Source organism: Oryctolagus cuniculus, unplaced genomic scaffold, assembly GCF_964237555.1.
Source record: "Oryctolagus cuniculus unplaced genomic scaffold, mOryCun1.1 SCAFFOLD_57, whole genome shotgun sequence".
Lineage (NCBI taxonomy): Eukaryota > Metazoa > Chordata > Mammalia > Lagomorpha > Leporidae > Oryctolagus > Oryctolagus cuniculus.
In genome coordinates this window covers 804,815-822,168 of record NW_027208388.1, presented here as the reverse complement: position 1 = coordinate 822,168, position 17,354 = coordinate 804,815, and the positions used below count along the sequence as shown (strand labels likewise).

General features: G+C 41.2%; 1 long non-coding RNA gene across 1 annotated transcript in view; it reads left to right on the top strand.

The window, feature by feature from the left end:
- The window catches only part of LOC103346819 (copine-A), an 84,671-nt gene extending 71,706 nt beyond the window's left edge, over positions 1-12,965 (top strand). The window contains exon 10 of the long non-coding RNA XR_011386140.1: positions 1,708-12,965. This is a non-coding gene — a long non-coding RNA (copine-A). The remainder of the gene's footprint in view (positions 1-1,707) is intronic.
- Positions 12,966-17,354: the final 4,389 nt, after the last annotated feature.

Below are 17,354 nucleotides of genomic sequence, written 5' to 3'. Positions count from 1 at the left end.
CTGATGTATATGCTTGAACTTGGCAAAACTCATTTCCGCTGGAGTTATGGGCCTAGGTGGACCTGACCTTTTTTGTACCTCTTTGATAATCTAAGGGATTAAAAATGCATAGCAATCACTAATTAACTTAAAAAATTTTTGGTATCTAAAATCAAATTTTTCTGAAATAAGATTGATGTTAAAGTAAATGAAAATTTTTAGTTCTAAACTTAAATGACACAAATGTAAATAAGAAAAAAAAAGCTCCAGATTTTGTGACTCAAAGAAACCAAAATATTTGAAAACTTAATAATTCTATGAATAAAATGGTGACCAATAAAAACAGGCTAATCAATCACTCAGAGAAAATAATTTTGTAGACATAATAGAAATTAACTCCATAATCTCAAGATTCTGATACCCCCAATATAAAGGAAAATAAATGCAGATTTGCAAAATTGGGGCCTATTGTTTTCTTATATAAGAGGCCTTCCTAAATAGTATCAATAATAAGGTTAAGTGGAAAGAGGGGTTTTCAGAGGGGAAACTCACATGAAATAAGGATAAAATACAGAGCCAAGAAATTAGGTGTCATTTTTTTCAGCATTGCAAATACAATTGAGACAAATATTTCTGAATCCTATATTCATTGACAATTCCCAAAGCCAAATTTTCTATTAAAAGGAACAAAACCAAAATCTTGGTGACATTATGCACAACTACATACAAAAGTACTAAAGGGAGAAATCAGTAATGAAAAGACAGAAAGGACTCTCTGATACATGCAAATACTTCCATCTTTGTGTAATTTGTGTTCTCAGCAGGGTAGTTTACAGGATGAGGGAAAATAGCTCAGACAATGATACCAAGCATGAAAGGACATCAATACTAAGAATCAGGGAAACTCAGAAATGAATGTACAGAACTCAGGAAAAAAGGAAAACGGGAAAAAATAACATCACTCATGAAATGCAAACCAGAAGAAACACAGAGACAGATGGTGCCTTTCAAGAAACAGAAGGTGAAAGGGGAAATATAAAGAATAGGTGCTTGACCAAAGATTTCAGAAGATGAGAGAGAAATACTAGAAGTTGAATACAAGCATATGTATGAATGAGATTCCTGGAAGAGGAATACCAATGCAATGATCTAAAGCTATTAATTTTAATTCAAACTATTTCAGAAAATGACAATATGCTCTCAAAGTCCATCTTCACAGAAAACTGGGTCGCACTTAGAGTGATTGAAGTCATTTCTATTCTAGTAAAATCTGGGAATTAAATAAAAAGTACTCAGGCATCTAAAATACACGGATGAGTAACATAGAAGGGAATGAAAAGGATCCAGCTTATCTGGGTTAGGAGGGAAAAGAATATATTTAAGATGCTCAAGAAGAAAATGTTAAGCCAGGAACTGTGTGCTGTGCAAGCTGACTCTAGTTAAAAAATGCAATGGCATCCAAGTCTTTGAGAAAGATCTTGGATGAGATGGACCCCATGATCCCTTCCAGAGGAAGGAACAGATGTGAGACAAAATCCCTAGAAAGTCATTCCTGTAAGGACAGATTGAAGCAGCCAACTTGGCAGTGACTTTCTTCAAGTGAAGACCAAACGAGATTCCTCTTGAGGGAGAGAATGGTGGTGGTACTCACTAGGGTGACTGCTCTCTGATCATTTTAAGTTCTACATTTGCTAAAGGTGTTTTCTTTCCATGTATTTTCTTTGACAGAAAAGCATGTGAAAATCACTAGTACTGGGTGACAAGAATTTAATGTCAAAGCTACCACAAGACTGATGAGGTGCATGTGGCTGAAGTTGTGTCTCCTCCTGTATGGTTCAAGTTTCCGATGGCTTGGGAAACTCCAGCTCCTCTGCATCCCAGGACTCCACACTGCAGTCTCCTAAGTTGCTAAAAGTCTCTGCAAAGATGAAACAGGTACAGGGATCAGTGGGGGAGGACAAGGATGTTGTAGGGGTAGGGACCATGGGATGGGTGTGCAGCACTCAGAAGGCTCCTGTGCTCTGGAGGGTAACCCTAAGTCCTGACCTCCACAGAAATCAGGGCCATGGGTCACTGAGGCCCATTTGTGTGGGGCATGGACGTCCTACAATTGTGAATTCCATTAGGCATTCACTTGAGCAGCCTTCAGGGGACATTTCACATGGCATTGAACCTGATGTACAGGAAAGGGGAGATCTCTTGGCCCCTGGGATTAAAAATCCAAGGCCAGGCCGGTGCCGCAGCTCAATAGGCTAATCCCCCACCTATTCCACTGGGTTCTAATCCTGGTCAGGATGCCAGATTCTGTCCTGGTTGCCCCTCTTCCAGGCCAGCTCTCTGCTATGGCCTGGGAGTGCAGTGGAGGATGGCCCAAGTGCTTGGGCCCTGCACCCCATGGGAGATCAGGATAAGCACCTGGCTCCTGGCTTCAGTTCAGCACAGTGCGCTGGCTGCAGTGCGCCAGCCGCAGTGCGCCAGCCATGGTGGCCATTGGAGGGCAAACCAACAGCAAAGGAAGACCTTTCTCTCTGTCTCTCTCTCTCTCACTGTGCACTCTGCCTGTAAAAAAAAAACCCAAGGCCCACTCCCCTGGGTCTTATGAGAAGGAGGTTTGATGACACATAATGGGAGTCCTGATGCTGCCTACTCAGTCCTTACCCCACAGGCCTGGGGCCTGTGACCTGCATGTTAATTATGGACAACTGCACAGAGCTCTTTGGTTTCCTTCCCTAATCATGTAGATGTTCTTTCTATCCTCCATGTAGAAGTCATTTCAGGGATTTTATTGGCAAGGATTATTCTGTGACATTAACCCAACCATTATTGCTTTACTATATTTGAGCATGGAAAATGTGATGGAAGACATTTCTTTTGAGAGGGCCATGCAGCCAGTGTGTATTTGTAATTGAAGTATAAAATTAGTGCACAAATGAGAAGAACACTATGTTCTTGACACCCTGCTCCTGTCACTCTTCAAAGTGAGTTTTGCCTTAATTGCTGACAATTAAGTTTAACAGGCACATAGAAAAGTTTATATGCACAACAATAAACAATCAACATGTGAAAACACATCTATCAGCCTCTGAGAATGGAGGCTGAGGGCCCCAAAAGGCCTGGGTAAATCCCCACAGCTCTCGTGTTCTGTGCTGACTCTTATGTGATGTCAGGTTCGGATGGGTAGCTACAAGGATATAAAGATGTGTACAGTGGGCTGTCTTCCTGGTGTGAAAAGGCACTCAAAGTTTCCTCTCTGTCTCACCCTCTTCCTAATCTTCCTGAGTTGGAGGTAGTCAGGGACAACCCCCAGTGTCTCCCCACACCTGTAAGGCTCCCTGTTGACTTCAGGTTGGGTTGGCAGGGACTCACCTTGTAGAGGGAGATATTCAACAGCTGTGGTGGCTCTCCCCAGACACAACACAACTAACAGCCCTCTCCAGAGTCATTTGCCTGCCAATCCTGCTAGCACCTACAGCCTTCCCTTCAGATGAAAGCAAAATTCCTCCTAGCAACTCTAGGAGCTTCCATGGAATGGGGATGTGCTCCATGGGACCACCTCAGGGCACATCCTTCACTCACCTGTGTGGATCCTGAACATCCATTCATCTCCACTCTCAAGGTCAGGCTCATTGGCAGCCTCTCCACTTCTGGTCTACATTTAGTTGGCATCCCTGAGGTGTCACAAAGAATGTGGAGCAATGGAGTCCATGTGACTTATTTCCCTGACCCCCATCTACCTGCTGCAAACTCACATTTCCTGTTCTTCTTGGTCGAGATCCTCAATGTCCTGAATGCTTTGAGTGTAATTCACATCAAGGGAACACGTGAACAGCTGGAAGGAGACCAGAATGAGTTTCTTGAGGCAGGCATTGCAGGAGAAGACCTGTCTGACCTGTCTTGGTGGATAATAAGGACAGATTCAGACTTCTCTGGAGTCCTCCCTTCCACCGAGATTGGGACCCAGCTTGCCTGTCCCCAGGCCAGTTCCCTTGTAGGCCAGCCAGATTGCTCAGCACCATTTCATAGTGTAGTCTGGGGGTCAGGAGTGAAGGCAAGTTTGATCAACTGAGAAAGGAGGGCTGTAGAGAGATTGTATCAGCATCCATAGTGCAAGTATATCAAGTGCATAGATCATACCAGGTTCTTCACAATGAGAATCATCAACTCTGGTGAGGAGGGAATGAGGGAGACAAAGGAATAGGAGCTTCTGAGCAAAAAGCCAGAGAATCAGAAAGATATGAAAAAGGAAACACTTAACCCCAGATCACCACTTCCAATGGAAAGTTCAGAGACTACCACGTAGCCTTCCATGTGCACGGGAGCAGGGAGTGATGAGGTTGCCAGAGAAAAGAAAAGGGAAGAGTTAGACTTGAGGTGAGGACTTGGACCCCTGCTGCTGGTTGGATGATGTAGGCCAACCTTGAGGCCCTCTTGGGGCTCCATCTCTATACCCCTGTTCCTGGTATTGGATGGCTTCACCTTTGTAATGAGATAGAGGATCTCTGAACTTTGACCTTTTCTTTGAGCCCTCAGTATCCCATAATACTCACTAGGAATGTCACCTTGTTCCTCCTTGTGTAGCCACTGTCCATTTGTCGATGTGTGCAACACATTGTTTTTCATCCCTCATGTGTCTCTTCCTCTATTTTGACTCATAAATATTGTCCATTTCCTTTGTTCTTGTCGACCTCCACCAATCATATTATTGTCTGCTATGGGAGCTTTGGAGCCCAAGATAATGCTATACTGCCACCTGAAGCTGGCATTGTGGTGCAGCAGGTGAAAGAGCCCTGTGTGGCGACCACCCCATAGGATCACTGATTGGTGTCCCTGGTTCACCCCTTCTGATCCAGTTCCCTGTTAATGTGCCTTGGAAAGCAGTGTAAGATGGCTCATGCTTGGGTCCTTGCCAGACATTTGGGAGACAGATGGAGTTTCAGGATCCTGGTTCGGCCTGGCCCAACCTTGTCATTGAGGTTATGTAGGGACTGAAACATTGGATGGAAGATCTCTTTTTATTTATTTATTTATTTTTTGCTCCAAGTCATAACTCTGCCTTTCAAATAAGTATATAAATCTTTTAAAAATATATTTTCATGCACAGCAATATATCTGGAGATCAATTTTAAATGTGGGGAGTGAATGTCCTGGTCTCCTGTTGGGGCCTGAGAAGGTAACAAGATAACAAGGACCAAGTCCATATATCTGGGTTAACCTTGTGGAGTTTGGAAATATTTAATCATCATAGCAATCCCAGGTTTCCTGACCCATTTGAAAAGATACCCCAAAAAGGAGAGGAAATTTAATTTGTTCAAATTCTGGTAGTGTGCCAAGGAGGCAACAGGGAGTCCACAGCAGGTTTATTTTTGGCCATATCAATAAATGGGACTTGCTAGAGTTTTCAGTGAGCAGTGGAAAGACTGGGAAGAAGGACACCTGGAAGGCCTGAGGACAGGGGATCTGCTGGGTCTGCCTAGAGGAGGGAACAGTTCAGTACTGTGTGTTTGGAGCAGTATATCTGAGGGGAACAGTGACACACAGCCTTGCTGCCCAGAGGCACTCCACTGAGCCCAGTACATTCCAAGGGATGAGGTCAGCAGGACCGTGAGGGCCAGTGTGTGCTTCCATCCCAGAATGCCCTAACACAGATCCTCTGGGAAGCCTGTGCAGCTATGCAGTATCTCCAGTAGCAACTGGATAACAGCCTGTCACAAAGCCTATTCCAGACTTGGGTGAGATGGGGATGCCAAGAGGAACTCAAAGTAATGCTTGGCCATCACAATTCTAGGATGTTGGGGCCTTCCCTGTCAGCTCAGAGGAAGTATTCTTTAACTTGGCCAAACCTGGGGGTGAGAAGGTTGTGTTGTAAGCTGGGAGTAGACAGTGAAGATAGAGCACAAAAGCATTGGTACATGTACTGGCTGTGCAGAGGGGCAGGGTCCACTACTCACTGTCACCTGGCACTTGCTACAGGACTGTGTGGGTTCCAGCCAGTGTATGTGAGAGACGGTGTCCCACTGTATCCCATGCCCTTCTGCCTTCTGCCAAGTGAATCCAGGATGCAACAAAGAGCCCTTCCTCAGACACAATGGCACCATCTTGGTCTTTGACCTGCCAACCATGAGAAGAAAGAAATTTCTGTTCCTTATTAATTACAGAGTCTCAGGTATTATGTTGCAGTGAAAAGTGGACTAAGATAATGGTCAACAGAAAACTCAAACATCTCTTGTCCTGAATATGCAGGCAGTGCTATCCTATCACAATGCAGTGGACTTTATCTTTACAATGGCAAAGCCAGGGATGGTCAGCAGTAGAGAAAATGTAAAGTTTTAAATACTAAAGCAAGAAATGATCAGTAAAATTTCAGTTTGCTCCAATCCCATGGGTATATAACCTCTTCCTACTCTATAATTAATGTAAAAAAGAACAAAACAGATGTCTACATGCAATATATTTTTTCCTCCTGAGTTAATATGTCCTCTCCGGAGTCCAAAGCAGCACATAATCCAAGCCTTCCCCTAATTTGACTCTCCAGTCTTTGTGGGTATTGCTCATACCTGAGGGGCTTCATCCTCACTGTTGGACTTGGAAATGCTCTGCAAGACCCAATCTTGAGAGACACAAACACAGACGACATGTGTTCACAGAGTTTTGCCTATTCCTCCCCTCAGCCTGATCCCATCTTGGATTGCCCAACATGACCCTGCTCCCTCCTCTGTGCTCTCAGACCCTTCCTTGGCTCTGTGGACCTTCAGGCAGACATTGACCACAGCTTCAAGCCTTCCAGTGAAAGAGTGGAGCTGAAAACACTACCTCTCAACATCTCACTTTCCCTAAAACAATGAATGAGGATGCCTCCAGCCTGCATCTGAAAACCCCAAATCCCAGCTCTGATGTGCATGCTCGTAGATGGATGAGCTGGAGAATGGACCTGTCCCAGGCTGAGAGAGAGCATTCTGTGAGCAGCTGGAACTAATTGTGCAGGAAGAGCACTTTCTTCAGGAGCTCGTGCTGATTGTTCCTGACTTGGTTCAGAGCCTGAGCAGGTAATCAGCCCAGTGTGTGATCCAACAGGGTGTGCACAGTGAGGAGCAGACCTTACCAGCCCTATGCTAGATCCCAGACCAGGGATATATTCCTCATTTGCCTATGAGACCCTAGGAGGACAGCCAAGAGCCAGGCTGTGGGATGGCAATGTCTGCAGATGACCAACCAGTCCAGGCTAGGCTTCCTGTACACAAGAGTGGGAGAACACAGATGGACTTTGGCCCTGGGAACTCTAAGAATTTCCAGTGCTGCTAAGCCACAGAAGTCTTTGGATCATACAAAGAAGCAGCAAGGGTGCATGGACCCTATCATTGTGCTGAGCGTGTACTGTGCTGGAGCCTATGCCCCTCCCCACCTCTCCTATTACTGCAGTGTGCTTTAGCTGTGATGGCCCTGAGATGTGATGGCCCCTCTAGTTTCCCTCTTTCTGTGTGGACAATAATTGTATGGCAACTTACAAAATCTTGTTCCCTGTTCAGGCCCCAAAAGATCAGACCTGGAATCCTCTCTGTATCTGGCCTATACCTGAAATTGATTTCTGCTGAGGCATGTACTGTCCTTCTGCAGCAGAGAAGTGGAGACCTGCATCCTATTCTCTGAACCTCACCACAGCATCCTTTATTTCCTTTGTATTTATATAGACTTCAAACAATGACCTTGAATTGTTTCCTTGGAAATGCCTTCTGAAGAAATCTAGAACCAATTTCAACTGGGAAATTCAGCAGGAATATTGTAGGGTACTCCACCAAGGACTGAGTTGACATTAGAAGCAGAAATAGCTTTCATTTCTTAATGTAATCAGTTCTTAGTATAAGGCCATAGGGTCAAATATGGACATTTTGTAATGATTAGAACAAGGGTTTTCCATAAAGAAGCATAGAGAAGATGGTGGAATAGGGAGAAAGCTTATTGATCTAGTCCAGGAGAAGGTAGTAAAAAAAAGTGGAGATAGTGTAGTCTCAGGAAAGAGTTAGAGAAAAAAATGGCAGAGGAAACTCTTCCAAAATTAGAAGGACACAGTGGACCTACTTGAAGGGCGTGGTCACCCACAGCTCAAGACACCAGCATCTGAGAGGCTAAGCTCCAGCATTGGAAAATAAGATGAGATGAGACTGCAGTAGCTAGAGACACTGGCAAAAAAGCAGCAAGAAGAGCCTAGAGGGAACAAGGCTTGAAGCCCCATGGGGGAAAGTACACCAACCTAACTAGATGAGAGAAAAAATAAAAGGGGTCATAGAGACACATTTCTCTCTGATCACCTTACAAAGGCATACAAGCCGATAGAGTCAGCTCCATTTTGGACATACATAACAGCAGCCACAGCTTGTGTTTGCAACCAGCAATCAGCTGAGCAGAGAAACCTGACTCTGGTGGGGAGTAATAACAGGAGGCTAAGACCTAGTGACTGTATGGAACTTCTGAACTGGGATTGTGAAAAAAAAAAAAAACTGTGTGGGAGAAGTCACGGTGTGGCTGAGACTTTGAGTAGTCTTGGTAGGAGACGCCACAAGCTCAGGAGGACCTGGCTAGATGGTGGGAGACATTGCAGGGGAATCTGAACTTACACTGAAGACTGCACAGATCAATTGTGTGGTCCTTGTGACAGGGCAGACAAATAAACCCACTGGGGCTAGCGCTCAGGCACTGATCATCATCAAAGTGAAGAGCTTAGCTGAATGGAAATACTTCCCTTCTGATTAAAGAGAGAGAGAGAGAGAGAGAGAGAGAGAGAGAGATTTACCACACCAAACCTGGGTGTGTCACCTTAGGCACGTCCTTAAGCCTGAAGAATTGAACAGAGCTCTCTGGCCACACCCACCACAAACCTCTAGAGATTCGCTGAAAGCAGATAGTCCACTTATCTACAGAGTCATAGTACAATGAAAAAAGGCACCACAGCAGAAATAAAAGCAAAAGAAGAAGAAACCAATGAGTTTTTCCTCAAGTGCTGAACAACAAATGCAACAATCCAAGAAACAAGAATAAGGAAGACAACATGATGCTCCCAAAAGAACGTGACACTTCAATACAAGATTATGAAGACAATGAAACAGAGAAATGCAAGAAATGGAACTCAATACATTGATGATAAGAACACTTAGAAGTAATCAAAACCAAGCACACAGAGTACTGAAATCCATGCAGGATATGAAAAAAAATCTCTCTCATGAAAACTAAATCTGAAGGAGAAATCAAAATGAAATGAAGAATTCAATAGAACATGAAATTGAGATATTGAAGAAAAACCAAAATGAAATGAAGAATTCAATAGAAAAAATAAAAAATGCAGTTGAAGGCCTTAAAAACAGAATCAGTGAGGCAGAAGAGAGAATATCAGACTTGAAAGAGAACAGGAACGTATAGAGTCAAACTGAAGACAAGAAGAAGAATTAGAAATCTAAAAAATATTGTTGGGAATTTACAGGATACTATTAAAAAAAAACAATATCTGGGTTCTGGGAATTCTTGAAGGCATGGAGAGAGAAAAAGAATTAGAAGGCCTTTTTAGTGAGATACTTGCAGAAAACTTCCAGGGTTTGGAGAAAGACATCCACATACAGGAAGCACACAGAACTCCCAATAGGCATGACCAGAAAAGATACGAGCCACCACACATTGTAATCAAACTCCCCACAATGAAGCTTCAGGAAAAGATTCTAAAATGTGCAAGATAGAAATGCCAGATTACTCTCAGAGGATCTCCAATTAGACTCACAGCAGACTTCTCTTCATAAACCCTACAGGCTAGGAGGGAATGGCAAAACATAGTCCAACTACTACGAGAAAAAAACTGCCATCCCAGAATATTATATCCTGAAAAGCTCTCATTTGTGAATGAAGGTGAAATAAAGACCTTTCATAGCAAACAGAAATTGAAAGAATTTGTCACCATTCATCCAGCCCTGCAGAAGATGCTTAAAGATGTGTTATACACAGAAACATGGTCATCAATATGAAAGAAGGTAAAGGAAAAAATCTCTCAGTAAAAGAACACAGGAAGTTCAAACTATATATTAGAAATATTTTTGGAAAAATGGCAGGGCACTATATAATGATTATGGGATCAATTCAACAGGAAGATCTACCTATTATAAACATATATGCACCTAATTACAGGGCACCAGACTATTTAAAAGATATGTTAAGGGATTTAAAGGAGACTTATGCTCCAATAGAGTAGTATTGGGTACTTCAATACTCATTTTCAGCAATACACAGATCAACCAGACAGAAAATTAACAAGGAAACAGCAGGTTTAATAGACACTATAGATCAAATGGATCTAACATATCTATAGAACTTTTCATCCTATACTTGAAGAATACACATTCTTCTCAGCAGTGCATGGAACTTTCTCTAGGATTGACCACATACTAGGCAAGTTGCAGCAAATTCAAAAGAATCAAAATTATACCATGCATCTTCTCAGACCCCAGTGGAATGAAGCTGGAAATTAGGAACTCAGGAAACCCTAGAACATATGGAAACACATGGATACTGAATAAGATGTACCTGAATGAACAATGGGTCATACATGAAAGAGAAATAAAAAACATTCTGGAAGCAACTGAAGATAACAACACATCAAAACATATGGGACACAATAACAGCAGTGTTAAGAGGAAAGTTTATAGCAATAGATGCCTACATCAAGAAATTGAAAAGGCACCAAACAAATGAGCTATCAATGCACCCCAAATATCTAGGAAAAATACAGAAAACCAATCCCAAAACTAGTAGGAGAAGAGAAATAATTAAAATTGGAAAATAAATCAACAAAATTGAATCCGAAAGAACATTACAAAAGATCAGCAAAACGAATAGTTGATTTTAAAAAGAAAAAACAAAAACAAAAATGACACAACAATTGGCCCAAATAACCAAAAAGTGAGAGAAGACCCAAATCAATAAAATTAAAAATGAAAAAAGTAATGTTAACAACAGACACCACAGAAATAAAGAGTCATCAGAAATTACTACTAGGGGCTGGCGTGGTGGTGTAGCAGGTAAAGCCACCACCTGCAGTGCCGGCATCCCATGTGGACGACCGGGCTGCTCCACTTCTGATTCAGCTCTCTGCTGTGACCTGGGAAAGCAGTAGAAGATGGCCCAAGTCCTTGGGCCTCTGCACCCGCATGGGAGACCTGGAGGAAACTCCTGTCTCTTGGCTTCAGATCAGCACAGCTCTGGCCATTGCAGCCAATTGGGGAGTGAACCAGTGGATGGAAGACCTCTCTCTCTCTCTCTCTGCCTCTCCACTCTGTGTAACTCTGACTTTCAAATAAATAAATCTTTAAAACAAATTACTACTGAGAGTTGTATGCTAACAAACTGGGAAATCTAGCAGAAATGCATAGATTCCTGGACACCTACAACCTACCTAAATTGAACCATGAAAACATAAAAACCCTAAACAGACCCATAACCAAGTCAGTAATTTAATCAGTAATAAAGGCCCTCCCAAGAAAAAAAGCCCAGGACCGGATGGATTCACTTCTAAATTCTACCAGACATTTAAAGAACTAACTCCAATTCTTCTCAAACTATTCAAAACAATTGAAAGAGAGGGAATTCTCCCAAATTCTTTCTACAAAGCCAGTGTCACCTTAATTCCTAAATCTGAAATAGATGCAGCAGAAAAAGAAACTTACAGACCAGTTTCTCTGATGAACATTGACACAAAAATGCTCAATAAAAGTCTGGCCAATAGAATTCAACAACACATCAGAAAGATCATCCACCAAGACTAAGTGGGATTTATTCTTGTTATGCAGGGATGGTTCAGCTTTCCCAAATCAATGTGATACACCATATTAACAAACTGCAGAAGAAAAACCATATGATTATCTCAATAGATGCAGAGAAAGATCTTGGTAAAATACAACACCCTTTCATGATGAAAGCTCTAAGGAAATTGGGGATAGAAGGGACATTCCTCAACACAATCAAGGCAATTTATGAAAAACCCACAGTCAGCATCATATTGAATGGGGAAAAGTTGGAAGCATCCCCACTGAGAGCTGCTACCAGACAGGGAAGCCCACTCACCATTGAATATTCAACATAGTACTAGAAGTTTTAGCCAGAGCCATTAGGCAAGAAAAAGAAATTAAAGGGAATTAATTGGGAAGGGAGAAGTCAAACTATCCCTCCTTGCAGACAATATGATTCTTTATTTAGGGGATCCAAAGAACTCCACTAAGAGACTTTGGAACTCATAGAAGAGTTTAGCAAAGTAGCAGGATATAAAATCAATGCACAAAAATCAACAGCCTTTGTATACACAGACAATGCCACAGCTGAGACAGAACTTCTAATATCAATCTCATTCACAATAGCCATAAAAAATACCTTGGAATAAACTTAACCAAGAATGTCAAAGTTCTCTATGATGAGGATTACAAAACTTTAAAGAAATCAGAGGATACCAAAAAATGAAAAAAATCTTACATGCTCATGGATTGGTAGAATCAATATCATCAAAATGTCTATTCTTCCAAATCAATATACAGATTCAATGTGTTACAAATCAAAATACCAAACACATTCTTTCTCAGATCTTGAAAACATGATGCTAAAATTCATATGGAACACAGGAGACCTCAAATAGCTAAAGCAATCTTGGACAACAAAAACAGAGCCGAAGGCATCACAATATCAGATTTCAAGACATACTACAGGGCAGTTGTAATCAAAACAGGATGGTACTGGTACAGAAACAGATGGATGGACCAATGGAACAGAATAGAAATGCCAGAAATCAATCCAAACATCTACAGCCAACTTATATTTGATCAAGGATATAACACCAGTCAAAGACAAAACTAACAAATGGGATTACAACAAATTGAGAAGTTTCTGTACTGCAAAAGAATGAGTCAGGAAAGTTAAGAGACAACTGACAATGGGAGAAAATACTCGCAAATTATACAACCAATAAAGGATTAATAACCAGAATCAACAAAGAGATCAAGAAATTTCACAACAACAAAACAACGTATTTAAGAGATAGGCCAAGAACCTAAAAAGAATTTTTCAAAAGAGGAAACCCAAATGGCCAACAGACACATGAAAAATGTTCAGGATCACTAGCCATCAGGGAAATGCAAATCAAAACCACAATGAGGTTTCACCTCACCCTGGTAAGAAAGGCTTACATTCAGAAATCAACTAACAGATGCTGGTGAGAATGTGGCAGAAAAGGCACACTAATCTACTCTTAGTGAGAATGCAAACTGGTAAAGACACTATGGAGACAGTTTGGGGATTCCTTAGAAACCAGAATATAGCCCTACCACATGACCCAGCCATCCCAATTTGCAAATAAAAGTGCTGTCTGTGCCTCAATGTTTATTGCAGCTCAATTTAGAATAGCTAAGACATGGAATCAACCTAAATGCCCATCAACAGAAGACTGGATAAAGATACTATGGGATATGTACTCTATAGATTACTACACAGTGGTAAAAAAATGAAATTCAGTCATTTGCATTAAAATGGGGAGTCTGGAAAACATCATGCTGAGTGAAATAAGCCAATCCCAAAGGGACAAATATCATATGTTCTCCCTGATCTGTGACAACTAACTGAGCACCTAAAAGGAAACCTGTAGAAGTGAAACTGACACTATGAGAAACAATGACTTGATCAGCCCTTGTCCTGACTGTCGAGAAAGAGCTTACTATTTTATTCTTTTTAGTATTTTTCTACTAAATACCATTGGTTGAACTCTTTTAATTAACACACACTTATTCTTAGATGTTTAAATTTAAGTGAAAATTGATCCCTGTTAAAAATAAGAGTGGGAATAAGAAATGGAGGAGAGGTACAGTTTGGCACATGCTCACTCAGACTTACCCCTTAATGGTAGAGCTAGAAACGTGTCATGGAACTCCAAATCCCATTAAGTTGGCAGGTACCAATGCCATCTTACTAGTTAAAATGATCAGTTTAATTCAAAATTGATCATAAAGATAGCATTAGTGTCAAAGGAATCACATAAATAAGACCAGTATCTGCTAATAATAATTGATAGAATTAAAAAGTAGAAAATGACCCAACATGGGAAGTGGGATACACAGCAGACTCATAGAATGGCAAATGCCCTAAATAGCACTGTGGCCTCAGAATCAGCCCCTAAGGCATTCGGATCTGGCTGAAAAGCCCATGAGTTTCTCAGGCATGGAAAGCAAAGACACTGTGGCAAAAAATGACCTAAATGAAAAATCTCTGTGAGTGAGATTCCAGTGGAAAGAATGGGTCATCAAAGAATGAAGTACCTTTCTCTGAAGGGAAGAGAGAACTTCCACTTTGATTGTGGCTTTGTTTAAATAAGGTCGGAGTTTGTGAACTCAAGAGGCTTCCATAGCTTTGTGTGATTACTGATGTCATAAATAAGAGGTGTCAATTGTTAAATCAACAACAGGAGTCACTGTGCATTTACTCCCCATGTATGCTCTGTCCTTAATGTGTTGTACTATGAGAATTAACAGCAAAACTAGTCTTCAGACAGTACTTTATACTTTGTGTTTCTGTGCGGGTGCAAACTGTTGAAATCTTTACTTAGTATATACCAAGTTGATTTTCTGTATATAAAGATAATTAAAAATGAATCTTAATGAAGAATGGGATGGGAGAGGGAGTAGGAAGTGGGATGGTTTGCAGGTGGGAGGGTGGTTATAGGGGGAAGTTGTTAAAATCCAAAAGTTGTACTTTTGAAATTTAATATTTATTAAATAAAAATTTTCCAAAAAAAGTGAATTTGCAAACTATTCATCTTTCATTTTTAAGTCAATATTTTAATTTTATTTGTTGATTTAAAAGGTTGTGATCATCTTAAGGCTGATAAATAACCCACACTCACATCATTCTTGTTAAATTACTCATGTGAGCATTTGGAGAATTCACCAAAAGATAAATCTTTCTCTCCAAAAAAAAAAAAGTTAGATGTTGCAAGTAGCAGGCAAGTTAGTTAATAATCTCCAAGTATATTCCAGTATTACAAATCATTTGAAGTTAGATAAAGAATGATAAACTAAATATTTACTATAATGAAAATGTATTTGTGGGCAGGCACCATGGCTCACTAGGCTAATCCACTGCTTGCAACGCGAGCACCTCGGGTCCTAGTCCCTGTTGGGGTGCCGGATTCTGTCCCGGTTGCTCCTTTTCCAGTCCAGTTCTCTGCTGTGGCCCAGAAAGGCAGTGGAGGGTGGCCCAAGTCCTTGGGCCCTGCACCTGCATGGGAGACCAGGAGGAAGCACCTGCCTCCTGGCTTTGGATTGGCACAGCATGGCAGCTGTGGCGGCCATTTGGGGGTTGAACCAATGGAAGGAAGACCTTTCTCTCAGTCTCTCTCTCTCACTGTCTAACTCTGCCTGTCAAAAAAAAGCCCATTGTTATTCAAAAAATGGAAATGGAAAAGAAATAGCATAATGGAGCATGATATATAGTAGGACTTTAATATATCCATATAATGTGTTGGAGGCTTAATCCTCAAGGTAACAGTCCCTATCCTAAGGAACATCTTCCTACCAATTTTAAAAGACCAAAGGCTCTCAGTTCTACCTCTTATTTTTTCTCATCATTTGATTTCACTCTTGCCACATCATGATTCAGGGAGATGGACCTTTCCAGATAGGGCCTTTTGACTTTAGGCTGCTCACCCTCAGACTCTAAGAAATAAATTTGATTTCTTGAGGCTAGTCTTGTGGCACAGAAGGTTGTTCCACCACTGGTGAATCTTTGATCTCACAGCAGAGTCTGATTTGAGTCCTGTTGCTCAACTTCCAATTCAGCTTCCTGCTAATGTACCAAGAAGGCAGTCTATGATTGCTCAAGCATTTAGGTCCCTGCCACCCATGTGGGTGACTCAGATGGAACTCCTGGCTCCTGGCTTTGGCCTTGTCCCACCCTGATTGTTGTAGCCATTTGGTTATTCTGTGTATAAACTCAATTTCAATCCCTCCCTCTCTCCCTATTTCTGTTGCTCTTTCAAGCAAGTAATTTTGAAAACTGTTTTTCTTTCTAAATAACCCATTGTGTACCATTTTTATCAGACACAAAAACAGACTAAAATGGAAAATAAGCCAAAAGATTTTAATTCATAAAAGAGCTTCAGAAGCCCAGGAATGATTTAGAAAGCAATCTAACATTAAAAGATTTGCAGAAAGGAGAACTAAAAAACAAGTTCACTTTGGCTAAAGAAAAATTAAATGCACAATTATGCTGTTTTCACATTTATGCGTAGTGTTTATAGTATTGATTTTGAATAAACTTCTTCCAGACCACTGGTATGCATGGATTACTAACATTTTTGCATCAAAATAACCTTGTCTGTTATTTCAAAGTCCTTCATAACTGCAACTGAAATTTCAGTAAAAATAGAATGAGTGAAATATAGAATGTGTCCTAATCAGCACAGATATAAAACTATTCTAGGCAAATAACAAACTGAAGGAATCCAAATACAAAGAAAAGATCCTGAATGTAATGAAAGAACAGCCTATGGCATACTGAGTTATAGCCATCCATGGATGATGGCTGACTTCTCCACAGAAACAATGGAAAGAAATCATCAGCGTACTCAGAGAAAATGTTCTCCCAACCCGCATTCTATATGTAATGTAAATACTGTAAAATATAAGGGGAACATTTTGACTCATTGGGATAAGCTGCTTCTTGGTATGCTCATATATCAGTATAGCTACCCCTGCTTCTGATTTAGCTTCATGCTAATGCTCACCCAGGAAGGCAGCAGATAACAGCTCAAGTAGTTGGGTCCCAGATACCCACATAGGATAGAGTTCCAGGTCCCTGGCTTTGGCCTGGCCCCTGCTCAAGCATTTGCAGGCATTTGGGGAGTGGACTATCAGATAGAAGACCTTTGTGTCTCTTAAGTAAACAAAAAAATGAACATTAATCTGTGTAGTGGAAAAAATACATTTTTTGAACAACAAAATATGAAGATAACCACCAGCAGACGCTATAAAATGCTAAAGTTCTCCATGCTCAAGTAAAATGAAATAAGATGAATATATGCATTAGCAGAAGTTGGGAACCTGTGTCCTACCAAAATCCATTTGGATATTTTAACATTATTTGTAGGCCATACAAAATTATCAATTTAAAAAATAGCCTGCTATAGATTTATCGAATTAAAAGTATCACCTGGGGCCAACGCTGTGGCGCAGTGGGTTAAAGCCCTGACCTGAAGCTCTGGCATCCCATATGGGTACTGGTTCTAGTCCTGGCTGCTCCTCTTCTGATCCAGCTCTCTGCTATGGCCTGAGATAGCAGTAGAAGATGGCCCAAGTCCTTGGGCCCCTGCA